The 27770-nt window shown below is 42.8% G+C and overlaps 1 protein-coding gene across 1 annotated transcript in view; it reads left to right on the forward strand.

The window, feature by feature from the left end:
* Window positions 1-25646, forward strand: part of PLD5 (phospholipase D family member 5) — a 212859-nt gene extending 187213 nt beyond the window's left edge. Inside the window, exons 10-11 of the transcript XR_007628899.1 lie at window positions 24261-24371; window positions 25286-25646. The gene's annotated coding sequence lies outside the window, so the exon portion shown is untranslated. The remainder of the gene's footprint in view (window positions 1-24260; window positions 24372-25285) is intronic.
* The last annotated feature ends 2124 nt before the right edge of the window (window positions 25647-27770 follow it).

Raw genomic sequence — 27770 nt, forward strand, 5'->3', positions numbered from 1 at the left:
CTTACATCTTTGGTGTTAAGTAATACAATTAAAAAAATAAAAAAGCCATTTAATTTCACACACTGGTTTCTTAACAATACTGTCATGGTTTAGCTCCAGCCAGCAACCAAGCCCCACACAGCTGCTCACTCACTCCCATACCAGCGCAATCAGGGAGAGAGAACTGGAAGGGTAAAAGCCAGAAAACTAGTGGGTTGAGATAAAGAGAGTTTAATAGGAAAAGCAAAAGCCATGCACACAAGCAGAGCAAAGCAAGGAATTAATTCACTGCTTCCCACGGGCAGGTAGGTGTTCAGCTATCTCCAGGAGAGCAGGGCCCCACCACATGTAACGCTTACTTGGGAAGACAAATGCCATCACTCCAAACACCCCCCCCCCTTCCTCCTTCTTCCCCCCACTTCATATACTGAACATGATGTCACATGGTATGGAATATCCCTTTGGCTAGTTTGGGACACCTGTCCTGGCTGTGTCCCCTCCCAGCTTCTCATGCACTCCCAACTTCCTTATCAGTGTGGCAGAATGAAAAGCAGAAAAGGCCTTGGCTCTGTGTAAGCCCTGCTCAGCTATGACAAAAACATCTTTACATTATCATCTCTGTGTTCAGCGCAAATCCAAAACACAGCCCCATTGTACCCACTGGGAAGAAAATTAACTCTATCCTGGCCAAAACCAGCACGAGTACACTCTTTAAAGCAGCTGAAGTGCATAGCATGCTAATAATGTGCTGAGACACACTGTCCCTGGTTAAATAACTCCTGAACAGCATATAGTTGTTGGCCCAACACAATATTCCAGTACACTTAGAGAATTCCGCTAAATGTAGCCCAGGTTTTGGAACTGTATTACAGACAGGAGAAGAATATTCAGAACAGGTGTTTGTCTCATTACAATAAATCTTCCAAATCACTTTATCCTTACTGTCTGACAACCAGTGGTGAAACAGTGCCCTCAGTATGATGCACAGGAAGTCTGAAAGAGTGCACCGGAGTCACTGAACAGCAATAACCCACTTCGCAGAGCTCCCGTGTCTCAACGTTCTCTTTTGAACAAACTACTATTTTGAGACAGAGAAAGGATGGCCTTCTTCAGCCCCTTCACAGTCTCCTTCAGCTACAGTTTAAAATTCAAGATGCATACACGAGATAATGCGAAGATGAAATGACAAATCTTGGTGCAGTAGCAAATAGTCATGTTCCAGTCCTTACCCTGTATCCTGTTTATGAATATAGCCAGTACTGAACCAGTATGGTAGTAAGTCCTTAGGCAGATTTTACTGCTGGTGTAATATAATACTCCCAAAGACTATGTTCAGCCTGCCAACAGCATGCTAGCACATCTCCAAGGGTTTTATGAGCTACCAGAAAGGTCATGTCTGCTGTGGCAGAACCAGCTTGGTAAGGTCATTTTAAAGTCTTATAAATGCTTAAAGCATCTCAGCTCATGTAGGACTATCATAACAGTAGTCCAAGAATATCTGCAGGGCCAAACTGAGAAGTTAAGGACCTGGTCATACAAGCTCATTTCTAACCAAAAGTGCCATTTAAATAAATGGGATAATCCCATAAAGCACTGAAGGATCAGCACATTCATTTCTCTTCATATTGATAAAGTATTTAGAGAGTTGCAAATACTCAAAACCTTAGGGATGGTGCTTTCAAAATGTACCAAGGTTATATTAGTGGCCCAGCAAATACTTTACAGACAAGTAAAGCAGCAAAGTCTACATCCAGCCATTTTCAGTCCAAGAATACACCCTTGAACACCTTCAGTTTTACAAAAAATGTCTTCTGATCTACAAGCAGAGAAAACAGAGGTGGGTAAGGATGTGAAATCAGCTTTAAAAAAAAATAAAATAAATAGGTAATCAAAATAGCATTCCAAGCTGTGGCTACCATACCATCCTAGAAAGTCTGGTCCACAACTTGAACTACTGATCAAACTGTCAGTAGAATGACCTCTGACCTAAGTCTGTAAAGCAGAAGTCAGTTTTCACACTGAAGTGTGAAATTTATCTCTCTGTCTCAGGCTTTTACAATGCCTCCACAATGTTTTCTATATAGAGGGAGGTACTTGACATGCATCCTTCTTCCCCTTGATAAGTCACTCACACAAGTAAGAAACCTGTATGATATAGGGCAACAAACATGTTACACTTTAGTGAAAGAGCAATCCAAGAAAATAAACTGAATGTTACACTGCACCATAAGTGCAAAGGGTATGGCAGCCTAACACAAGCAAGAAAGTGGGAAAAAATAACAAACTCAGAGGAAAAGGTTGTATCTTGAAAACTCCTACCCCCAGTCTGTCTGATCTCCTGGCAAGTTTTAGAAAGATGGAGGTTTCTTCAAACCACCTTCTTGGAGAATTCCCATACTGGGAGTCACAGAAACAGCAGCACGGGACTAAACATTGCAAGATGAAGCTCCACACCCACAGAACAGAAGCAGTAACATTTTGGTTAATGAACAGACAGCTGCAGCTCCAACGCCAGCAATGCTGCTTTGGCAGACTTCAGCAAAGACTTCTAGGTATTCACTCTGCCAGTAGGTTTCAGTCCTAACATACTGAGCAGTCCCAAGCCTTCTCTAAGATACTTCTCTAAGTATCCCGAAAGCTCTTTAATTGAAATGTTTTATGGAATGAGCCAAGTAAGAAACAGGCAATAAGAGACAACTACTTTTCTATTTTGACTATAACTGTGTCTGCAATACAACAAAAGATGAAGTAGACACCTAAAATCTTGGTAAGGATGAAACCCTTTGAAGATTGTGGCTTATTTACATTTAAATAGCCAAATTTAAGACTCAGAACAGCAACTAAAAAGCATGCTTTACAGAAAACTGTTTTTAAATGGTCTGGTTTACCTGTGAACCTAAGGTGAAAAATATATCAGAATAATTTAAAAATTAAAAAAAAAAAAAAAAAAAAGGAAAAATGGTAAAATTATGAACTTTAGTACTTAAGTGCATATTGTCAGGAATGCACATTGCTGCCTTTGGCACACTGTGACCAGACACATCATGTTAGTAATAAATGCCAGGACTAGAAGTTCAAACAAATTGGAACTTGTTCCATTGCGATTTTTGTAAGGAAGAAACAGAAAAGTCAGTTGTCACAAGTTTTTTTTGTATATCCTATAAAGCTGCTTATTTGCAATTCCACCAAGTTTTGTTAGCCTGTTAGCATTTCATTAGCTCAATAATGGGGGAGAGGGGTTTACTACCATTATGGCTTCTGGAATGTGTACAGGAATTGAATGGGCATGATATTAATAGCAAAGAAATTAATTAGAGAATCAGGAGCTCCCATCTGCAAGTCAGAAGCATTAACTGAAGATACTGCCCAAGTGGTCCCTCTTGGTCTTCTCCCCATCTGATATTGTGCACCTGTTGTACACATAAGCTTCCTTCAAAATAAAGCAAATTCTGTAACAAAGCCAAGACCTGGAGAAGGAAGTGCACAGATCAGTCCTGACATAAATTAGCATTTTCACAGGACCCATACAAGTTTACAAACAACAAAGGAAATTCCTTGCAAGGACCAGAAAGGTTTCACTTGCCAGAGTCAGGTATTACAGTGCAGTTCTGGATGGGTCCTGAAGAGTCACCACGTATCATGGCAAAGGGCCCCAAGAGATACAGCTGCAGTCTGGCCAACCACCAAAAGACTAATTTGTGATGTCAATTACTCAGAGCTCCATTAGACACATTTCCTTTGAATCAGTGGCTGGAAAAGTGCACGTCAGTAATGGCTCCCTCCAGAGGCAGAACCCTCTACTCCTGCAGCAAAGGCACCTGGTAGCATATTTTGAAACAACTGGTAAACTCCAGATAAAATTAATATCCCTCTCTTTGTCTCAGTTAGTGACATTTTTCTCAGAACTGCATACAGGCTTCCTGATTTCATAGGCATCGTGCCCATAAGTAGGCCTGTCTGACCTCATAGCTAGCAATTTATTAGCCAAAATAACCATTTTAACATTTTAGCTCAGCTCTGAGGTCATGCCAAAAATCTTTAGAGCATCACTCAATCAAAATCAAGTCCCAGTTGCCCAAATGATCTAAACAATGTGCGTAGCAACTGCAAGCCCCAGTATACCATCCTGCTAGATCAGGAATTGTTTGCTCTGAAGAATAACAAGAGATTACCAAAGATCAGTACTGTCATTGCTCAAAGGAGCAACAGCTCACATCAGGGATCTCCATCAGTAGAGTACTCAGTGACAAAAGTCTGAATAAATTCACAGCACATCCTTTAATTTATGTGTCTGTACTAGTTCTGGGCTACAGTAGGTCATAAAAAGAATGAGAGCAGAACCCAAACAAAATTTACTACATCTCATGGTACCAGTCATTAGAGATCTGACTATAATTAGACAGATGGAAGCAGAGAACAGGTTTTTACTGATCTTTTAGTCTCTCTCAAGAATACTTCAAGAAATGGTCTCTTCTTTCAAATAAAAAAAAAAACCTGGAAAAAGGAATTGTAAAATGGTACCATCAGAAAAATAAACAACATTTGTTGTAGCAGCAGTGTGTATAAGAATTACCAAGATGTCATCGCCAGTACAAATGGAGCCGTTTATCATGCTAAAGTGTTCAGGTACTCCCAGATGGCATAAAGATATTCTTACATACTTTGCTTTACCCTAAAACTAGACAAAGAGTTTCATCTCGTTTCAATCTCTCCTCATCTTGCCATAGCAAGAGGTACCAATTTTCTGACAGCTGTTCTAGACTTTTTTATATAACTAGTAAAACTCTTTTCCTCAAATTTGCTGGTGTTCCCAGCAGGAGCAAATATACAGTTAACAAGAATTACTTTGTACCTGTAGCATCAGGTGAAGGTCATTGCACTGGCAAAATGAAGGAAGCAAAGTCAACAACATCAGAAGTCAATTTAGCCACAGTACCTTAGTATCAGAAGCCTGCACAGTCCAATTCAAGAGATTTGGTATTTTTAGGTAATGCAGTGCTCACCTCTTGGACAGATTAGTGCAAGTTAAGCTCATAGAAGTCTGCAATGTCCCTGAAAGTATCTTCTGCCATGAATGATCTAGTGCCTCAGCTCTACTACAAACGCACTCAGAATATTAAGCCTGTGGATTTAGGAGGCAAACAACCTCTTTCCTGGGGTAGGGCTGATTACCACTGCTGGGGAAAATGTGCACATTACAAACCCCAGCCCTGATAGCTCCCTTTCACTCCCATGCAGTGCTGCTGGGGCCAGCCAGGTGCCGTTCCAAGGTGCCCAACCCAGTCTGCTCCCCCCCTATGTGGCACAGACAAAAACCTGCTGACAGGAGCCAGGTCCTGCCCAGCTCCACTTCCCATTACCGGTAGAGAGGGAGCAGACCAACTCACCGTGCTATGCCACACCAGGCTCTGGAACACTCTGTGCCATGCAGCAGAGCTGCAGCCACTGCCATGTTACACAGCCCACCCTGGTGTTCCCCTTGTGGGGTGCTGAAATGACAGCAGGTGACTCCAGTGGCCGTGACCATGTACATTCATGCTTTTCAGCCATGGTTTCAGAGCTCCGGGGGGGAAAGGAGGGATGCTTTCTTTTGGCTTCTCAGGTATTTCCTGTCAAAAAATGCAGGTATTCTGAGAGGCAGTTCTCAAGCCAAATGGAAAAACAGGCCAGTCTCAACCTTGTGCCAGACTTTTCCTTCTCCTGCCAAGCTGGTGAAAACTGGCTTTTACGGCAGAAACTTTGTGTGGAAAATGAATGATTCTCAGAGCATGGTTATTTGCCATGCAGAAGAGCAGCTTGTGCAGTCCACCAACCTAGGTACACATCGCTGTAACAAAGAAATATGTGACATGGAAAAGCTTGGGATCTCAATTATAAATGTAAAGAAAGGAGAAACCTAAATGAACCTGAGCTTCAAAAAGGCAGCTTGATGTTGTGAGGGTAATGGTCACTTGGCTCCCACGCTCCCTTCAGTGCCTAATGAGGGAGCAGAGAGCAAGGCACAGTCACTTTATTTTTCTTGCCCGGGTCTCTCGCAGTCTGGAGCTGCATCCAGTCCTCCCATATCCCCTTGGAGAAGGATAGAGCACTGTCATACTGTCATTTCTCTGTGGGATAGGTTCCTTTGTTTCTGGCAAAAGATATGTTTGTATTTTATTTCACTGTGAAAGAGCAAAAGCAGTTTCTCTGCAGGGATTTAATTTTAGATCTTTTCAGTTCCCAGACTTTTCCAGGCTTTTGCTTTGGGCAAAGAATTAGTCTGTGGGAGAGAATGTAATGAAAAGCTGGCATTGGTGAGGTCTATCACAACAAGCAGGAGGCTCTGGAGGAACATTGCAAAAGATGAACAAAGCACAAGAAAAACACAAAGTGGGAAAAATCTTTTGTTGGCCAAGATAACATCATATGTCATTTGCATCTATGAATCTGTGGCCTGTGCAATCCTAGTGCCACAGGGGATGACATCATAGTAAACCTGGAAGGCAACTCGAGAGATTATCTAGAGCATTACTCTTCTCTACAAGATTAAAAGTCCCTTTAATTCACATGTGCAAGGTCAGAACTCACTACCTTTACGCCAACAGTGACCAAACTAATCCTTGCTTATTCACACACCTCGGTGTCTTGATTGAGATAATCTGAAAGATTTAAGAGGAACTGGAGTGAATTTGTTTCATTAAGTAATTTCAGAAAGTTCAACCTGAATTTGTAAACCCCTTCAGTGATGCTAATCACCTTGTTATTGCTGTCTGTGTTCACAGAATCACAGAATATGCTGAGGTGGAAGGGACCCACAAGGATGACTGAGTCCAACTCTTGGCCCTGCACAGGACCCTTCCCAGGAGTCACACCACGTGCCTCAGAGTATCATCCAAACACCTCTTGAACTCTGTCAGGCTTGGTGCTGTGACCACTTTCCTGGGGAGCCTGTTCCAGTGCCCAATCACTCTGTGGGTAAAGAACCTTTTTCTAATATTCAACCTAAACCTCCCCTGACACAACTTCAGGCCATTCCCTTAGGTCCTTGTAGTCACCACAGAGAAGAGACCAGTGCTGCCTGTCCCTCCTCTTCCCCTCACAAGGAAGTTGTGACTGCAATGAGGTCTCCCCTCAGTCTCCTCTTCCCCAGCCTGAACAGACCAACCAAGTGATCTCAGCTGCTCCTCTCATAGCTTCCCGTCAAGGCCCTTCACCATCTTCTTTGCCTTCCTTTGGACACTTTCTAACAGTTTAATATCTTTCCCATATTGTGGTGCCCAAAACTGCACACAATATTCAAGGTGAGGCCACACCAGTGCAGAGATTGTGGGACAATCACACTTGCTTTGCTTATCATTTAAATGCAGAGATTGTTTTCATACCAATGACTTGCTGTGATAACTCCCCCTGGGGAGGCATCAGCACCTTCACACCCAGACTGAGGGGTCATCTCTGCTAATGGACCACAACGGACTGGCATAATAAGCAGCTGCAACCACCTGGAACATCAAAGATTCCAAAAATATCCCATGATTCACATAGTTAAATCACCCACTGTGAAACTCCCTGTCCTGGAGGAGATAGTGGGCATTCCCACCTGAACTTCCGCATAACAAATTTTGGGGTCTGGGACTTCTGGCACCACTTGTTGGATCCAAAGGAGGATCAGAACTCCAACAGGACTGCAATTGCCACTCTCTACAAGACTGTAATCATTACTCCCACAGGACTGTGACCATCATCTGGACCAACAGGTTTTCCTTTTCTTCTACTTTGCACCCAGGGGGGCCACGTGGTGCTCAGCACAGGGGTTGACAAACACTATTCTATTCTTTTCCCAGGGTGTGGGGTTATACATCTGTCTTTCAGGGTTAAAACCAGGTTTTCTCTGTATTTATGGTAATCTTTTTAATGAATTGTAACTCTGACTTGTAATCTCTCTTGAGATGGGTTCACTTCTCCAGCCAGTTTACTTTTAAACCAGCACACAATGCTATTAACTAGATGCAACCTTTCTGTAGCATTCACTGCAACTGTCTTGGGACAGTTATAAGATAAGAGTCTCAGTGGCAGATCTGCCCTATGCAAGAAACTCCACTAAGCTGAATGCTCTCTGCTATCCTAAGAGGGAAGCCCAGAAACCCTGAATGCTTCTCTTGCATTTACATGCATTGTCCTGCCTTAAAAATAGCTAGGGGTTAGCGTATTTGCAGAACTAAACGTACCATTTTTAAATTTCAGAGCAAAATTCTCTCCAACTCACTGAGCAGACTCACATTTCATCCTTCTCAAGCATCTGAAATGGCTTTTCCACCTGTAATGTATGTATGCATGCCTTAGAAGAGGTAAAATAAAGGCTCCTACCATTATCCACTTTTGAGTTGGGAGTTAACACATTAAAAAGAAAAAAGCTGTTCAAAAGATATAATAGGTTTCTATTGGCAGTATATCTTTTCATTTAACCTTTTTGGTTTTATACCGTGCTTCTGTTCACACAGATGCAGGGCGACCCACAGATGGGCACTGGGCTGCTGTGATACAGACGATAGCCAGCAGAAAAATGAGCTTTCAGAGAGGGTTCAGTGCAAACCTGTGCTGTGTTATGTGTAACTCTCTGCAAATGATCCTTAATAGCATGGAAATGAGTTCCATTTGGCATGAATCACAAGAATTGCTAAGTGAGGGCTTCTAAAATGGGCCTGTTAGGAAACAGAAATAATGAGCTCCTGTACTTTTTTTGACACTCATTAAAGTGGGACAGCTGTTGTTTAACAGTTAACTGCAGAAAATAAATGCCAATAGTCATAGACAACTGTAGGTAAGGCTACCTGCTCTTTATCTGAGCAATTTGCATATTGGGTCTGGCTGAGCTGGAGTTCCTTCCTCACAGCAGCCCTCACAGTGCTGTGCTTTGCATTGGTAGCTAGGAAGGTGTTGATAACACTCCGGTGTTTTGGCTACTGCTGAGCACACCATCAGCACTGTAACATTCCTTCCTCAGTTGAAGGCAAGATCCTGGGAGGGGACCCAAGTAGGCCAGCTGACCCAAACTGACCAAAGGGATATTCCACACCATATGATGTCAGCTCAGATACAAAAGCTGGAGAGAAGGAGCAGGAAGGGGGGCATTCATTGTCTCCAATGGCTGCCTGCTGAGGAACCGTCACACGTACCTCAGAGAAGCCCTGCTTCTCGGGAGTGACCGACCATCGCTGCTCATGGGAAGTAGAGAATAAACCCTGCTATCTTTCGCTTCTGTGCACACAAGCTTCACTTTACGTTTTGCTTTAAATAAACTGCCTTATCCCAACCCACGAGTTTGGGGTTTTTTCCACCTTAATCTCTCCCGTGTCTGGCTGGGAAGGGGAGTGGTAGAGTGGCTGGGTGGGCACCTGGCATCCAGCCAAGGTCAACCCACCACACATACCTGAAATATCACACAGTCAAAGGTTGGCATTTTTTGAAAACTATCTCCTTATGACAGGTATCGGCATGGCTGTCACTAAGAAGGTGGCAAATGGATCATACCAAGGACCCAAAAAGTTCTCATGGCAGGTGCACAACAGCTAAGGTATCATCCTGTGTGCTGTTTCTACCCAGTAGAATCACCATGGTTAGAACCTCTGGAGTGATAGCCCCTAAAGCACATGCAATAGGCTGTTCATAATCCCTTAACCACATGTCCCATGACATGGGAAGCTTCTGCTGCAGGTGAATAAACACTGCACCTTCTTGCTTTCATTGCAAGTCACGTCTGTGTGCTGTTAAGGATTGCCTCCTTTACCTTCTTGGTGAATGATAAACACAAGGCTGATTTATCTTCATAATATATCAGCTTGGAAGTCCAGCTATAGCTGGAAGGCAGGGGCTGTGATTTCAATCCTCACAGGCAAGGGCAAGACAGATCTTCTCAGCTGCTTATGCTCTGAACATCACGGTCTTGAATTAGAGTGTGAGGGGAGAGGCAGCATTACCCTCCAAGCAGCTGCTGACAGAAGCAGCAGGAGCTCTGTTCTACACGAAGCACAGCGTGCTCTGAGTATCCTTTCTAGGTCAGACCTCTGAGGAGGGAGAGTACCTAGTCTGAGATGTTTGTAGGTGTGCAGTAATGACTAAGCTATTCCTCCCTAACAAAACTCAGGCAGCTGAGGCAACCGAAAGCATGACTTTATAATCCAAGAAAACTTCATAGGTGTTTTTAGAGTGGGGCCAGGCATTTTGAAGATCATGTTCCTGGAACAAACTGTTCTTTGAACCAAAAAATTAAATAGTTTATAAAACTGGTGTGCCTTCACTCCCTAACAGTGCTCTACTGGCTGTGTGTCAGGGCATTGTCAAACAGCTTGGCTTAACCCTCGCTGATTTAAATAGTTGAGGGACAGTAAGGAAAAGCTTAGAGTATGACACTTTTAAACTGAGACATTAGATCATTATATTAATTATTGGCTCAGACCAACTCAAGTCGGGGGGGGGGGAAATGGGGATAAAGGGAGAGAACAAATTTCATGGATCTCACGCCCTCTCCCACACCCAAGCCCCTGAGAACCTCCAAGGGCAGCCCCAGAGCAGCTCTCAGAACCTGGACACTGGGAGCACTCCCCCATTCCACACCCTGGAGCCTCTAACACAGCCCCAGATTGGATGGCACAGTGGAAGTCCCGCCTGGGGGTGGGAACTGTGGCCACAGGGGCCATAGCACATAGAAGGAGCAACAAGTGCTCTGCATCGGTTGGTCTGAACCTTCCATTTTCTGGACTCCTGTAGCTGGACCTATGCTGGGTTGAGGGATGGTAGCTATAATTCTCTTTTATTCCTCTCTTTCTCTACTTCTTCTTCTCCTCCTCCTCATCTCCCTTATTAATATTTTGGGTAGCTTGAGACCGGATGGGTTGGATTTTGCTAAGTTATATGGGTTAGCATGTGCTAAGTCAGTGCTTTGTGGAATACTTTATTTATTTTGGTTGAATGTTACCCTTTAAATTTTTGCCAAGTACTCGTATTTTCTAAAGCTTACAAAGTACCTCCTGAGAAAAGGTGCACCTTTTCTCCTATGTGCTCTCTTTACAGTGTTAAAAGAGCTGAAGGCTCTTCTAATAGTCTGGAGGGTGAATATTGTTGGAGCCTTTTAAATGTTTTAATTAAAAACCCTTCAGTGAGCTCGTAGCTTGGGGCCTGGAGTCTTACAAGTTGCTACAATTACTCCTGACTGCATACAATTTGTATGAGAATCCATTTTTTTGCCATCTCTGTCCTTTGGTAGATATTATTCCACCACTTGCTAGCACTGCATAAATGAAGTGGAGAAGAGGTGCCTTTCGTAAGGACCTAAAGAAAATAATAATGATGTCATATAGTGGAGAAATTTGGAGGGAAGCACCGGTATATAAGGCCCTTTTTGCTGTTATCCACCATATTTGACAGTATGATCCAAACAGCATTGTTTAAAGAAAAAATTGTTTGAATATTGTTTAAGGGTTCTTTGCTATGACTCAGAAACCTTACCAAAACCTTGGAAATCTTAAAAAAATTGGAATTCTAATGAATTCCGTCTCACACATTTGTATGTTAACATTGACTGCTAGCTTTTAATAAATGACAAGTAAATGTCATTTTATGAATTGCTTTGTCCTTGCACAAAACAGAACTAAGCAGAGTATACATTCACCAAACACTGTGACCAAAAAATGGTCCAAACAAATATTTCAGACCAATAAACTGCACTGTCTGTGTCTTAGTGTAATCAAAATATAGTTGACCAGGCAGGAGCAAACTGCATGGCAGCTATCAGCATTTTTGGGGAATAAATGCTCCACAGCAAAAATTCTCAGTTTAATTCACCAAAGTACATTAAGTCATTACTCATGAATTGAATGTAGTTATGCCTTCAGTTGTATGCTTACACTGAATGCTTTTATGGCTTAAATAGTGGTTTGGATCTGTTCAACATCAGATCTCCACAAATAAATTCAAGTCTCTTTTAATTTAACATTTGTGAGGACAGAGGAATTCCAACACACACCTGTAGCAAGCCACAAATGTAGGTGGTCCAGACAAGATGCTATAAGTATTTTCTTAATGATTTTAAGCTCAAAGGGGTTCTCATCAAGCAACATATTAGCCATCCTGAAGCAACAGCTCTAAACAACCTGAAGCATTCAGCATGAGAAGTCACTAGAGCGTATGCTTCCCATGGGATTTGCAGGGTACGAAGATACTTTAAACCCAGAAAGATGCACAGCCATCCCAAACTTGTTTTTAAAGAACTGTCAAATTCACAGTCAATATTAACGCATCCATTACAGGAATTAAACAATTTTTTTCTAGCACGTGTAACATTCACAGGCAGTGATGTTGCAATATGGTAGGCATCTCATTGCAGGAATAGGATTCCAAGTCCTGTTTTTGAAAGAGACTGAAGCCTCTACAGAGCGTATTAGACTATTCAGGCACCCTCTGGAGCACTCAGCACCACTCAGGGCCACCCTTGATACGAATCTTATTGGGTACACCAATGAGAAAGGATATTCCAAAATAGGTAAAAGGAACATATTTCAGCCATCTGAAACAGTTGGACACGAAGAAAACTCCCAAACCCCCAAACATCCAGGTTGCCTCCTCAGAAACAAAAAACCCTAAAAATACAACACCGCCTGCATTCAGGGTAGTTTCCTCCCAGTTTGTTGCTATCAAGCACAACCTATATGAACAAACCTCTTTCAGGAACAGCTGGGGAAAGTTGCCAGCTCCTCATCTGTCTTCATGCTACATGGCAGTCACATGTTAGGATAGGATTTGAACTCAGACAAGGCTGGCACCAGCATCTTACACTTCCAATCATACAAGTGATCTCAGCCAGCAAACAAGTCACAAACAAACAGGCCTCCAGGATCATACTTTGGGAATAACAGTGAGTAGGAAATCCTACTTGCTAGTCAGAACATCACTTTCATAGACAAGTTTATCCTATCACTGTTCTGTCCACTGCATGAATGACAAATGCATTACTCAGCACGTCCTTGACTTACAAGTGACACAGCAATGAACCCAGCAAGTATCAGTTTCTCTGTCATGACACAACATGCTGGGTTTTCACTCTAGAGGGAAAAGCTTACAGCAGTAATAGCCAGTCCAAACATTTCGTAGGATGTATATACAGTCCCCTTTCATGCCAATGTATTAGGCAGTAAGGGATGAAAAATCTCTAAAAACTGGTTCTATTAAACTGTACCTTGTTGCTAACTGCAAATGTGATTGTATTCAGTCTGTGTTGACATGGCTGTGAGGCAGCATGTGTTTTCTAAAAGCCTTATTGGACTTGCTTATCCCAAGTTCATTCGCACTGCCTCATCTGCTATAGCAAGTCCCAGCAGATGGCATTGTGTTACAAGGCAACATTACCCTGGTGCCAGTTGCTTTTCTTTCAGCTCTACAAGTTCAGAGGGGAGTTTTGAACTTCTCTTTCCTTGAGCGTATTCTTACCTTCTTCTTGCTCCTGTCGTTTTGCCAAGCCTAGCATATAGTTGACAACATTTCAACTGGGTGGAAATGCAGAGAAACAAAGCCAGAAAGAGATAGGAAAACTTTATGTGACTTTTATCTTCCTTCTTGTAGCTCTGTTTGAAATACCTCCCTTTGCTCCCTGAGGCCAGAATATCTTCATGTCAGCCCTGGCACTGTATACAACAGGCTGATAATAATTTTCATCTCTCCTGTTATGCTGTGGTCTTGTCTTTTCTAGGAGACAAACACTAAGGCAAGAGTAAATTCAGTGGTGAAATACCTCTGAATGCAGGTGTCAGTGAGACAGAAAAGGTTTAAGCACAGGCATGTGAATGCAGTTGTCTGTAGTTTAGTGAGAAATAATCCAGAACGGCAGATTGAAATATTGGGGGTTTCCAGACCTATTAAATAATGAGAGCTGGGGGTGGCAGGTACAGCAGACCCTCAGAACTGTGGCAACCGCTAACATTACTATTCAGTTCATCTGCCCTTCCATCCATTTTTCCAATTCCCTGCTGAACTAGCTCTTTGTCTTCAGGCCTGCTGCATGGCTGGCTTTGTTCCTAAGATTAGAAATCATATCATGCAGATGGAGCAAAGCCGTGCTGTGATTCAAGGTTACAGAGGTTACAACAGGAGTCCATAGCTCAGTCCATGCTCTTGTATGCTACTGAGTCATGCTGAACTGTTGTGCCCAAGCACATGAAGCTGGACTTAGAAGTATGAAAATCTGGTGATAAGTTCTGTAATGCAGTAGTTCAGTGCCATACAGGTCTGCCAGTGTGAGATATAATTCCCTCATCTTTGTTACAGAGCTGGTGACCATGAAGCATCCAGCTCCCTAGTGACTGTAGCCAGGTAAAATCAATGAGGAGCAGGCATCAGCGAAGAACTGGAGTAAGTGCAATCACTTAAAAAGGAAGATATTTGAGTCTAATCAATGTGTTCAACCTGTGTAAGATGCATAGAAGTAATGAGATCAAGTTAATTATGGTTCACTAAATAGAGCTTCTTCAGCATCTTCTTTGCTTAGTACCCTGCTAGTTTGCATGCCCAGCTGTATCAAATGCATTTGTACGTTTGAGAGCCCTTATTCAATACGTTATGGACCGTTCCCTGTTTAATTGCTGGAAGGGCGCCATTTCTGTGCATGAGATTCTGACTTTTGATAATTATTGACACGAGCAGGAGTTCCTCTATCGCTGTTTCTTGCAAAAGAGATGACATTTCAGTACCTTTTTTCTTGGACCTTCTATTATCCAGTCACAGTCTGATCCGTATGTAATCATGCTGTGCGTGTGTGTGTGTGTGTGTATGTGTAAAGAAACATCAGTACTGTGCCACAGGAAATCTGGAGAGCCTTTGCTCCTGATGGAATACGTTGCTGGCGGTGTCGGAGCACACACTCGGCAGCGGCTGGCCAGACATTTTAAAAGGTCGGTCCGTCTTAGTGTCGGCAGCGCGGGCAGCCTGCTCAGTCTCTTGTGCCACACGCTGGCAAGAGCCGCGAATTACAGCTTCCCAAGAACAGGCAAACTGTCAGTGAGTAGCTGGAATGTGGAGCTCAGATGCTCAGGGTGGTGGAAAAGTCCTGTCAGCAGAGGTATAGGAGGATGTGCTCACACACCGCCGAGCTGTGCAGGGCACCTTGCGCCCACAGAGCTTACGTCTGACACAGCTGGTGCACTGCAGCATCCGCACTGTGCTCTGCAGTGCACTGGCAGGGTGTAGTTGCTTATATGAAATGCTAAGAAAGTATATTTTTTGGGGCCTGTTGAGACTTTGGCTGGCTCCTTTGAGATCCACATGTCTGTGTGGTGGTCTCTGTTTTGGTGCTGCAGGTAGTCATGGCTTAATCTCTTGGGCTGTACAGGCTGTGGAGGGGTGCTTGTTTTTCCATTCTTCAAGTTTCTCCTTTGAGGCTGTGCATTGCTTCCGAACAGGATTTATCACAAGGTGAAGGAGGCCACCTCTTTTCAAAATCTGTGCAGTATGGCATTTTTATATGTCACAGAACAGCATCTGAAACAGATAAATATAGTGTATTATTAGCAAATGCTTGATATGCTAGGACTTCGTCCAGAACCCACTGAAATTGGAATTTTTCCATAGGTGTTTAGAGAAAATAGTTGGGAGGGGATCAAGATTAAGTCTAACTTAGTGTCTGTGACATGCTGTGTCACTGAACTATTTCCTAACTGATTAGTGAGTTCCCAAATCAGTGTGAAAAAGGCACATATAGGGTTGATATCAAAACCTTCTCTCCCCTCTCTAAGCTGTAAGTGGGTAAGGAACACAACCTTCTAATTTGCAGCCTCCTTACCAGACGGATAGTCACAGAAATTCACTAGAGAAAACCCTGACATTTCTTTCCTCTCCCTTCTTCTTAAAGTAATTTTTTTTGGCAAGGACATAAGGTCATGAATGATTACAAGTGGACAGGTACCAAGTGCTGTGGGTGAGGAGAGAGGGTCCATTGCACCAAGTTTTCAAAGGTTATAACAAAATGGTTTTCAAAAATCCTCATACAGCTCCCTGCTGTGTCTCCATTTCTGATATGTGAAAGGTTGGACTGAGCTTTGAGTAGCACCAAAAGACAAAATTCAGTGTTTCAGGATGCAAGAAGAGGCAACGCTAGAGGAAGGTATTAGGTTTTTACTTAAATTAAAGGATTATGTGGCAGCTGAGAGGTAACAGAAATTCTGGTACAGTGAAGGGACTGTTTCTTTAAGATATACAGATGATTTTTCCCCACATAATATTCCTCCCTCCTACATTCACCCACACACTTGTAAATAATCTGAACACCCACATCCTTCTTGGTAGCCAGTTAGATGTCACTAGCTAGGGTTAAACATCTCTGCATCCTTCTCTCCCACACTGGGCTTCAATACAGCTCTCATCCTCCCTAAAATACTTTGAAAGCTGTAGGTGGGCAGATGACAGCCAGTGTTTCTCCTCCTTTACTTTCATGATCTCTCAGCTCGCACAAAAAAAATCTGGTGGCAAAGAAGAGATGAGAAGGAAGAGCAAAATTGTCAGCAATTCACTTTGCTCTTTACCTTTTCTTTCAGCCTGTGCCTTCCTTTCCAGTCTTCTGTTTCTCACCTCTGTCTGCTGATGAGCACTTAAGTGGCTAATGGTGAATATCCTGTCAGAGACAGTGCTGAAGGTCAAGGTCACTCCTGGGGTTGCCCACAATAAAGCATTTATATGTGCTAGAGCCACATATGTGCTTTATGCTCCTTGCTCCTCCTGTGTGTATCTCAGCAGGATATCATTTCAGCAAAACTCTGTCAGCAGGAACAGAGAAAAAACTCTGTTTATTCTCTCTCTAACATTTCTGCTTCATAAGCTCTCTGGGGCAAGGACTATGTTTTTTTATTACCTGACTGGGAGGAAGTGGCCTTGATTTCTCAGGCAGCTTTAGACACTAAAAAAAGAACTAACACTGAACATCAGCAACCTTACAGGTATGGGCAGCCAGAGGCAGCAGGTGAGTTCACCTCACATGACAGGTATGAAACATGTCCTCTAACTAAATGTAAAAATCCTTAGCAGGAGGTGGCTGACAATGAACAATCTCAGGAAATTCATGTTGAATTTAACCTAATGCCTGCTGGAGTGCCAGGTGGTTATGGTGTGGTGGTACATTTCCCTCTCCTCTTTCTCCTCCTCAAGATGTACTGTGGTCTCAGAAATGCTCGTTAGGCCTCAGCCTTGATGAACAGCACTTGGGCTAAGCTCCTCTTGAGCTTATCAGAGACACTGTCTATTCCCAGGAACTTAAGCTGTCTAATGAGCCCCTGATTTTTAACAAACAGCCTTGGGAACTTTTCTTGCCTGAAAAACAACCTAAGTGGAACAACATTTTTATTTATCAAACTTCCAAAGAAAGTTACTGACCCAAATTGTGGCCAAGATTAAAAATTACTATGACTAAAGCCAACTCTCTTGTGATTCTATAAGCAGCAGTCCTTAGTCAGATCCTCTGAGCTCTCCTGGACCACAGCAGGTTGTGACCAGCAGTCTTCCTCTGAGTGGGAGTCTCCTCAGACCTAGGAGACTTTCAAGTTTGCAATATTTGAAGGACCACCGCCAAACGCCAAGGACAGAGCCTGGCCTGATACCAAGGCATCCTACATGAGTCCTTCATTGAATATGAGGGGAATTTTTCATAGGTATATACTTTGAACATACTCTTTAGGTCTGTGTGCATGCGAGTGTGAATATGCTGTAGCAAATGTACTATGGAGAGTGCTCTCTTAGATTCTTAAGTACATTAGATTTGTAACTAAGGTTTATAAGTGAGTTACTGTTGTGCTATAGTAAATTCTATATGTCATCATCATGGCTAGGCTTCATGAAAAAAGATTTGAGAAGGGTTCTACCCATGCTTGCTGCAAGCACACTGATGGCTAAAAAGGCCAATACGAAATAGACAAGTCTGGTTGCGGAAGGCATAGCAGAAAGACTCCCCAGGTGATATCGACAAGATGCGATTCTTTCTGCGCTCTTTTCTCCTCAAGAGTGATCCTGAGTGTGTTCTCAAAAGAAGCAGCAGTATTCTAGACAGTGTGTCTCCAGGTATCCCAACTGGAGGCCAGGGTAGACCATTGGTGATGATCAGTATGGCCAAGGCTGAGATATTGTTTCAGGAAATTCTATATGACTGTGTTACTAAATTGTTTAAATTAAGCTACTCATTAAGTGCTGTTAAGTGCTGTTGAATCTTTAGGCCTAAACTGTTGGTCACTCTGGGAATAAGTTTGGCAAGGGAGTCCACTCTGAACCTTGTGACTCAGTGAGAGGGTCTCCCTTATTCCTTTCTATGGTTACCCTTTCCTATCCACATGCTTCCCACCCCTCACCCTGCCTTTCCTATCCTTCCCCTTCCCCACCCTTCCCCTCAGCCTCCATGTAGATAATTTTTTGATTGATCTTGGTTTTAGATTGATTGATTTCAGTTTGCTTTTCCTATGTGTGCTTTAACCATCTAGTAAGCGGTAGAGTGAATCTTGCCAGTGAACTTTGTTGCGCTTCCACTTTTATATTAACCCTGCTTTTGCTGATATCTTTGCTGTGATTCTTTAAGCAACCTAAACCACTCGTTCGCTACATATGGTTATCAACATCATGCATCTCACCAGCCACTTTATATCTGTTTTATATTTCTCTAGTTTTATTTCACTCATTAGAGTAAAATAAAGGGACTTGACTTTGAGCCATTTTCCAAGAGGAGCTACTAACAGGGGGGGAACAATAAAGCCAGTTGCACATTTCCAGCCCTTCTGAAACTGCAGGCTGTTTCAAAGCTCATCCTGCTGCCAGGCCACCACTCATTGCATAAATTCTTGTGCTGTAGCAGAGTGGGACAAGATGATCACAAGAGGACCCTATTAACATAATTGATTCTGCGCTTCTGTGAATACCTGATAAAAGTGTTTCAGATGAAATTGCCTGCTTATTCAAAATTTTTGAAGTTTTCTGGCACTGTTCCCAGTGTGGCAGAGCAGCAGAGAGCACAGACCATGGTCACAGAATAGTTAGGGTTGGAAGGGACCTCTGGAGAGGTAGGGCTATCTAGAGCAGGTTACACAGGAACACATCGAGGTGGGGTTTGAATGTATCCAGAGAGGAAGATTCCACAACCTCCCTGCACAGCCTGTACCACTGCTCTGCCATGCTCCTACTCCCTCACATCCTTGGTGTGTTGTGGAGTTGCCCAATAGCCATGCCTGGGGGAGGTGCCTTCCTGGCAGCCCCTGTGCCTGGCCATCTGCACTGTAGCCCCTCCGTGAGGAGTGACTCTCGGCCCAGGGTTTGTCAGCTGAGGAGAAATGGCTGGGACTCAGGCGAGCAGTGCCTGTGGCCTTGATTCCTCAGTGCAAAGGGTCTCCATCCTGGGCACACAGCCCAGGTGTGGCCAGGATGGAGGGCTCAGCGCTCACCTGTGCTCAGTGGGGTGCTTTGTTTTTCCTTTGACTCCTGAGCACTGCCTGGCAATGGGGGAGAAAGAGCACTGAGGAGAGGCCAGGAGGGAGGTTTTGGCCTGGTAATTTCTCCCCTCTGGACCCAGTGACAGCCTGGCTGGAGAACGAGGACATCTGAAGGAAGGGCAAGATGCCCTGGCCGTGGAGGAATTGCAGCCAAGCTGTGCAGTGCAGTGGGCTTGGGGAGGGCCTCCAAGGTCCTTTCCCGCAGTGACTCACAGCTGCCACCCTTGAGCGGTGGGGACTTGTCAGCTGCAGCCCTGCAGAGGCCAAAGCATCCGAAAGGTGTGGGGACACAAGGGTTGGTGCCACAGTAGAGATGATGTGAAGGACGCTGTCCTTCAGAGGCAGTGGGCACAGGGGCACAGCTCGCCGGGCTGGCAGGGCAGGTGCAGCCATGCGGGCACAGCGCCAGGGCCTGTGGGCAGTGGCCGATGGGGCCAGGAGCGCCCAGTGTCACTCGCAGCAGCTGTTGAAACTGCCGGTGCCCGCCGGCCGTTGGAAGATTCCAGGGGCCAGAAGGTTCTGGAAGGCTCTCTGCAGTTTTGGCAGTTGCTGCAGCAGTCTAAGGTTGCTCCTCCAGCCTGGCACCTGCGCTCAGGCTGTAATGGTAACTAAGCCCCACCTCCTTTTCCCATTCCCCCAGCCCACACTGGCTTTACTGGGAAGGCCAGGGTTTGACCCCAGACTGGGTACTTGAGGAGGTTTTCCTGCTGTAAGTGACCGGGCAGGCACCGCTGTGGGGTAGAAGCTGCTGGGGAAGGAGTGGGTGTTACACGGCAGGACCTGGTGCTAGCAGGAAATCCACTGAGAATCATTGCTGGCTCAGGAGGGCCCTCTGCCTCCCACTGTTGGAGACTGGGGGTATCCAGGAAATGACCACTGTGTACATGGCCTCTTCCCAAATTATTGCTGAGCCTTCTCTTTTGGCCACTGTCAGAGGCAGGGACTGGACTAGAAGGACCCTTAGCACATGTATGTAATTTTAGGAAGCTCTTCAGACTGCTCTCTCCTTGAATATCATGGCGTATTTTGACAGCCTAAGTGCAGGGCACCTGTTGCAAAAGGAAAGGAAGTATGTACATTAAACTGTATAACAGATCTAGTGGCCTGTGCCATACCTGTATTTTGTAACATACGCCACAAAGTCCTAGACAATTTACAGACCCATGTGAGTTTCCATGAAGAACTAGTGTTGAAATAAGCATACCTAACTGAACAGGTGCTGTGTTTTAAGAGAATTTTGATGTAACAACTGAAAGGCATTTTGTCTATACCTTAGATCAAGTCCAGGCAAAAATAATATATGCCGTGCTTGTAGCAGTCATGCCTGTATTTCAGGAAATTCAAGTTTTCTCAGGGCTAACTTTGGAATCCCTGCTGGGGATTGTCGCTGTATGATAAGAAAGAACAAACTAAGATGCCAAGCCAAAGTTTTACAAGTGAAAACCTAATTAGAAGAAATCTGTTCTACAGATTGATGATTGCAATATTCATATGCATTTTTAGAAAAAATAAGGAAATTTGAAATACAAATTTTAGTATTTTTGTGAGTTCTCTTAAGATTCTGCTGTCTTCGTCTCTGGTGAAGATAGTGCAATGGTGAGTCATAGTCATAAAAATTAGATTGTAAGACCACTTCAGATGGAAAAGATTTGTATACATAAACTAGAAGTAATAGGGGAATCTGTGTGCTTATGTCCTAAGTCTGAGGTTCTGCTTTGTACTCAGGGAGTTTTAAGGTGGAAGAAGAAAGGAGGATTTCCTATACATTTCTTGTATTGTGTGTAAATAAGGACATTTTATTGTGTGTAAATAAGGACATTTTAAGGCATGTGAATATGGTCGTTCCTTTTTCAGTTGTATTGGGGACCTTGAGATCCATGACACAATTGGTTATCTTCTAAACTCAAGGGCTGACAGAATTACACAACTGAGGTCACTGCTGTATATTAAGATGTACTGTAAGGTACAGTACACTGCATTTATAATCAGTGTGACTTGATGCTGTTTACCATCAATAAAATGCTGGAATTGAGACTCTTTGGTTCTTCCAGTGCTGATAGATAAGCTCAGTCTACTGGTTGCTGTGCATAACTAAGAGTTAGGACTGAAGATACTCATAATTTATGTAATACTTGCATTAAGACAGTTCTCTGTCATGTGTGGCATTGTTAGCATTGTCTTATTTTAGATTCACTACAGCCAAGCACCTAAGTTTTTGCTTTTTTAATTCTGGGGAACAGCATAGAAAACTGATGCACAAATTTTCTGCCAAATTAGAAAGAAAATGTTTTCCAAAGGCAGAGGAGGAGATGAATGTGTCCTAGATGACCGAAAAATGGTTGCATCAGATCAGAGTCCTAGGACTAGCAGGCTTAATTCAATTCACATACAGTGTGTACTGCAAAAAGTACACACATGTACTGAAGTGCTCCTGAATTGCCCTAGGAAGATGGTGGATGGGAGCATGCTGACACAAATAATTTACTAGACCTAGCCACTGGCTGCCTTCATGGTTCTCAGAAGTGAAGAAAGATACCAGGAGCAGGTTATAGGCGAAAATAACCTTAGGGCCACAAAGATGATTAGAGGGCTGGAGCAGCTCTCCTATGTAGACAGGCTGAGAGAGCTGGGGTTGTTCAGCCTAGAGAAGAGAAGGCTCCAGTGTGACTTCATAGCACCTTTAAGTACCTGAAGGGGACCTAGAAGAGAGCTGGAGAAAGACTTTTTACAAAGGCGTGTAGTGACAGGACAATGGGGAATGGCTTTCAACTGACAGAAGGCAGGTTTAGATTAGATATTGGGAAGAAACTCTTTACTGTGATAGTAGTTAGACACTAGAACAGGTTGCCCAAAGAAGTTGTGGATGCCCTATCCCTGTAAGTGTTCAGGACCAGGTTTGGTGGGGGCTTGTGAGCAACCTGGTCTAGTGGAAGCTGTCCCTGCCCACAGCAGGGGGGGTTGGAACTGCATGATCTTTAAGGTCCCTCCCAATCCAAATCATTCCATGATTCTACGATAATTGATCCAGTTACTTATAGCAAGCTCACAAGCCACAAGTTCAGCACCATCAGTACAATGACATTTTGTCAGAGCGCTAGGTTACATTCCCCGCTCTCTTAGTTGCAGTCCCTGAAGGGGTCTTGGCACTCTATGATAAACATAGCAAAAAATATATATTGTCTGCGCTATTCAGTGGTAGTGGCACAAAGTGTGCTTCTCTGTGTCTGCTGGCAGGAGAAACTAACCTGCTTTAACTGATACTTACAAGGCTTTTAGTAACCCACAAGAAGAATGAAGCGGTTTGCCCCTCTCTGAGCCACCTTGAGAGACTGTGAACTCAGGAAACTTGCCTACAACAGAACTGTAATAGTTCCGATTTTTTTTTTGCTGGTCTCTTTCTCAAAAAAGATTTTGTTTGCTTTTTTGTGCTTTCTGTGGGAATTGTTTGACAATGGCAGCTGGCTAGGAAGTCTTTAAATGGCAGATGGGATTTTAGGGAGCAAAACTGGAGACTATGGCAGTGAGCTTCATCACTATATCAGTCAATTCAGAGCCTTCGCAGTAGAGTTGTGGCTTCTGAGAATCAAGGAGTCTTTCTTTTCTGCAGCTATATTTGTCTCTTTTTTAACTGGTTTCACAGTTAACCAGGATTTCTCTGTCTCAAAACCACAAATCTTTCCTTCTTACCTTTTTTTTTTTTTTTTTTAAATTTCAGTTTAATTGCTGTGTGTCTGAGTTTCTGAGACTTTCTGGTTTTTAAGATACGTGTCAACGATTCATGTTACTGAAATTCTTTTAAAATTTTTGTTTAGGGATTTTGTGGCAACTCCCCCATTGCTGAAAAGATAATAGTAAATTCTTTATTACTGAGCTGTCACTTCAGAGGAACCATTCCTTCACTTGGACAGCAGAAGATGTAATGGACCAGTACTAATGAAAAGGGTGCAAAGGCTAATGCAGAGGCAGTAAGAGACTTTCTGAAGCAGAAGACCAGTCCTAGCTTTATCATATGGCAATGCTGGATGTAGTAAAAATCCCTAAAACCAAACTCCCCTACTCATCAGATAAAGGAAAAAATTAGATTTACAGTCTGCTTCTACAGAAGGCCTCAATCCAACTGTATGTACAAGCAGTGATTCAAATAACTTGTTGACAATTGATATTTTTAATTATTCTTGATTAGAGTCCTAGAATGATGTGATTACATCTAGGTGCATGCATCATAAATGAAGGATGTACAGCGTAGATGAGGAGAAAATGTAATTTTACTTTTCAGTTTATTCCTTTTCACTGGGTAAAAGGACTCAGGTTAATTTTCATGATCCTAAACAGACACTCACTGAATTAGTCTTTATTATATTTCTTTATGTTTAAGTAGTAGAACCTCCTCAGTTATGGAGGCGAAACTCACTGTGGTTTTTAATATTTAGGAATACCAAAAAACACCTTCGAGTTGTGTGATTGACATGCAAGTCATGTGAGTGTTTATATTTTCTTTCTACAAAATCAAGTCTGTAGTGCAAAGATAACTAGATTATTCCTAGGAGAACATAACCACTGGAGAAGCAGCAGTTAATTCAAAGATAATTTGTTCTTAATCCATCTCAGAGTTTTTGCCTTTCTCTCATGATACAAATTTAAGTTTCATGTTTTCTTCTACTGTAAATTCAACTGTGTACTTACGGTTGTTTAGAATTTTACAATTACACTGGTGCTTAGAAGGCTTTAATATGTATCAGATAAGCATCTGAACTTGATTTTTCTTTTTTTTTTTTTTTTTACATCTTTATTAAAAACCATGAGAAAGCTACTGGGTCTGATTCTGCTAAAGCTGAGAGGAGTGTAAATTAGGATTGATTGCTGAAGTCAAATCATTCTGCAAGGAAAGTACAAAACCGTCTGTAAAGCTCTTCGGTAAGACCATTTTTATTCAAAATGTGTATTGATTTTAATGGCATTGTATCTTCTTATGTGAGGGAATACTACAGCTAAACAAAATAGATCCTGTGCACTATTGGGTAAATTCCCATGGAAGCAAGCAGAAACTCTGTAGGAGACCGGAGAAATCATTATTGGCTCAAAACAACTGAAGTGTGGGCGGGGGTGGTGGTAGCAATGCAAGTTCTGCTGTGGTGGGGCCGTGCACTGCTCCACACTGGAGCCTCTGGTCCAGCCCCAGCGTGGCTATCAAGCCACTGGCACAACAAAAGTCCCACCTGGGGAGAGGGCCCTGGAAGACCAGAGCAGATGAAAGGCCGTGACACGGGGGTGATGCTGGCAGGCCCCACTGCCCTGGACCTGACAGCTCCTGAGACCTCGCCAGATCCAGGGTGGTGACTACTGATCTTTCTCTCTCCTTTTTCTCTCTTTCTTCTCCCAACATCCTGTTCTCAAAATCTGGGTATCTTAAAGTCAGACTAAGTCAGTGCTTTCTGAATTGCTTTACTTTGATTGGATGTTTGCTTTAAAATTCACCAAGTACCTTATTCTGTAAAGTTTTCCAGTAAAAGTTTACTGTTCAACCTCCTGAGGAGTTTGTTCTTTTCTCCTGTGCACCACCAAAGGAAATCGAAGTGCCTTAGCCCCTTTAAAAACTTGCCAAGCCAGCTCGGGGTGTAACAAACTCACTGCCAATTTATGTCAAGATTGGAAGTATCTCACAACAAATTACTATTACAGAAGAATCCTACTGGCTAGATGAGCTTTAGTTGATACTTAAATCGCAAATATATTTCTGTTTATTAATTTATTTTGAGTTAACAAAAAAAATCACTGTGCATTTACAAATATGTAATCACATTTTAATTTATATCCACTTTTATTTGAAGCATGTCAGGCTGCGTAAGTGAAGCTCTTCAGGAAAGAGGTAAAAATAAATGAGACCTACTGAAACTCCTTTTGCGTTCCCTTTCCTCTGGAAGCCTTGTCGTTGTATACAATTGCCCAGTCACAGAAGCTCATCTGTCTAAACAGAATACGTTAAGTCAAGCCACAGCACTTTTTTGGAGATGAATACCAGTACTACATATGCTGTTAAGCGAGGGAATCAGCAATTGGAGAGTGAAGATTTCGACATGACCTCTGCTGGCAGAGGAAAGTTCTCAACAGATTTTAATGCTCAGAGTAATGAAACCTCAGCTGAAAAGCACTCTCTGAGAAGAGGCTTCTCACTAACTCATGCTGACCAAGAAGGCAAAACGTCCATTTCTGGAATCTCTGATCCTCTTGAAGTTACTGAAGAACCTCGGGCACGGATTTTAAAACCTGATCTAGAGATACCATATCAAGCCAAAATCTCATCAATACCACTATCTTCTTTCCCATCTAAACTACAGCAACTACTGTCAGCTGCAGCAAAAAATGTCTCTGAAGTATGGCAAGCTACAGAAACAGACTCTGTAATTTATATATGGCCATTAATAAAGTTAGAAGAGGCTTCCAGCTCCTTTTGGAACAATTTTTCAAAGTCTTTAATGCCAAGCAACCAAAACTTTCCAAGACACTGTTCTAGTCCTGATATAACTGAAGATGTGAAATGTTCCCAGATAATGCCAGAGAAACAAGAGCCAGCCAGAAAGATAGCAAGATCCTATCCTCTTATTGTAAAATCATCTAACATGGTTGTTTCAGAAATTTTAAAGTCACTGATCAGTATGAAGAATAAGGATTATAAGGATATGTTACCACTTTCATCTATTAGTCCTATTGAAGAGCAAATGGACATACCTCTCTTTAAGGGAAATGCTCTAATGATCTATAATAGGCAAGTCTATCTTCTGTATGTAATGAGGCGTGAAGATCTGGCAGCAGGAAGGGAAATGGTTTGCCATCATCATATGTTGCCTATGAAGACCATGGTTTGGCTCATTACATGTGGTTCTATCTGTAGTCTACCTTTCAAAGTTCAACATCCGCTGCCGTCAAGAGAGGATGCTGTGAAACAGAACATAAAATGTGTTACAGCCTGTGCTACCCCCACACGCCAAGACAAAACGTCAAATGAAACACATCCCTCTTCACATGAGATGACTACCATCTCTCAGCCCAGGAACTCCTCCCCTTTTACTGCGAAAAGGCAGCAGGTAATAACCTATGATGATCAAGTGATTGTCTGTGTATGTACAGTAAATTACTTTCCTCTTAGATATAGCTGAATGCAAAGTGCATTATTCAGAATATTGGTGTGAAAGATGAGTGACATGGTTTTGTTCTCATTTTTGTCCACACAAATCCAGTGGACGCAATCACCATAGAGTAAACTAAATTAAGGCTTTCAGGTCTGTAAGGACTTTACTGTTTAAAAAGAAAATAAAATTAAATAATGCTGAGGAAAAAAATAAATCTTGAGATATATAAAGATTTTTCTAGTATTTGAACAGGACAAAAGCACTGCCACTTAATGGGAGCAGCCTGTTGCTATTTAGAGAACATTAGAGCAGAATTTAGTATAATGGCAAGATATTTCCCAAGGGAGAAGGCGGGGTTTCTGAAAACAGGTGATGAGTGCCATCATGATCGCTTTTTAAAGTATCAGTGGAAGAATAGAGAAGGGCTGGCTTACAAGGTCCCTCCTGAATTAAATTCTTCTGGCAAAGCCACATCCCCAAGGTAAGGAAGACTGCAGAAGAAACGCTGTGAAGATAAAACTGGGGTGGGAGAAAAATTACTACCCAACATTCACTTCTCAATAGTCAAGTTGTACTCTTTCCTGTTTCAGTTCCTCAACAAGACTGTGTCTCCATCCAGAGAAAGCTTGCAAAAAAGAAATGAGGAAGAAGCACCTCAGGATGAAGACAAAGAACTAAGAAAGAAATTTGGTATTGTTAACGATGTAAGTGTCATTCTCAACAGGCTAAGTCCCTCTGAACTTGAGAATTATACTGGGAAAGATCTTGCATGTAAAAGGAAGGTAACCACTATGACAAAGAACTGAGGAAAAGTACCAAACATACTTACCTAGCCATACGAAGTATGCTTCACCTTGAAGTATTCATTACACAATATTAGCACCCTTCTCAAAAATTTTGAGCATTTGACCCTATGATATAAAATATTTTCTATTTGAGAATCTCACCACAGTTACTTCTAAAATGTCAGGATCTGTCTGTCTTCTTTTTTCTCCCCCAGTTCTTGCAAAAACTGCAGACAGAATGCCAGCTGTTGCTGAAATGTTTTCTGGGTCTGTATTCTGTTTGGCAGTCATACAACTGCAACTGAAACTAGAAAAAGTGCCTGCTGACCTCTTACTGATAGTAATGGTTTGCAGTCTGTCTGTGCCAATGTGTATCTCATAGGCAGAAACAGTAAGCTCTT

This window comes from Myiozetetes cayanensis, unplaced genomic scaffold, assembly GCF_022539395.1.
Source record: "Myiozetetes cayanensis isolate MyiCay16 unplaced genomic scaffold, myiCay2020 scf2-11, whole genome shotgun sequence".
Lineage (NCBI taxonomy): Eukaryota > Metazoa > Chordata > Aves > Passeriformes > Tyrannidae > Myiozetetes > Myiozetetes cayanensis.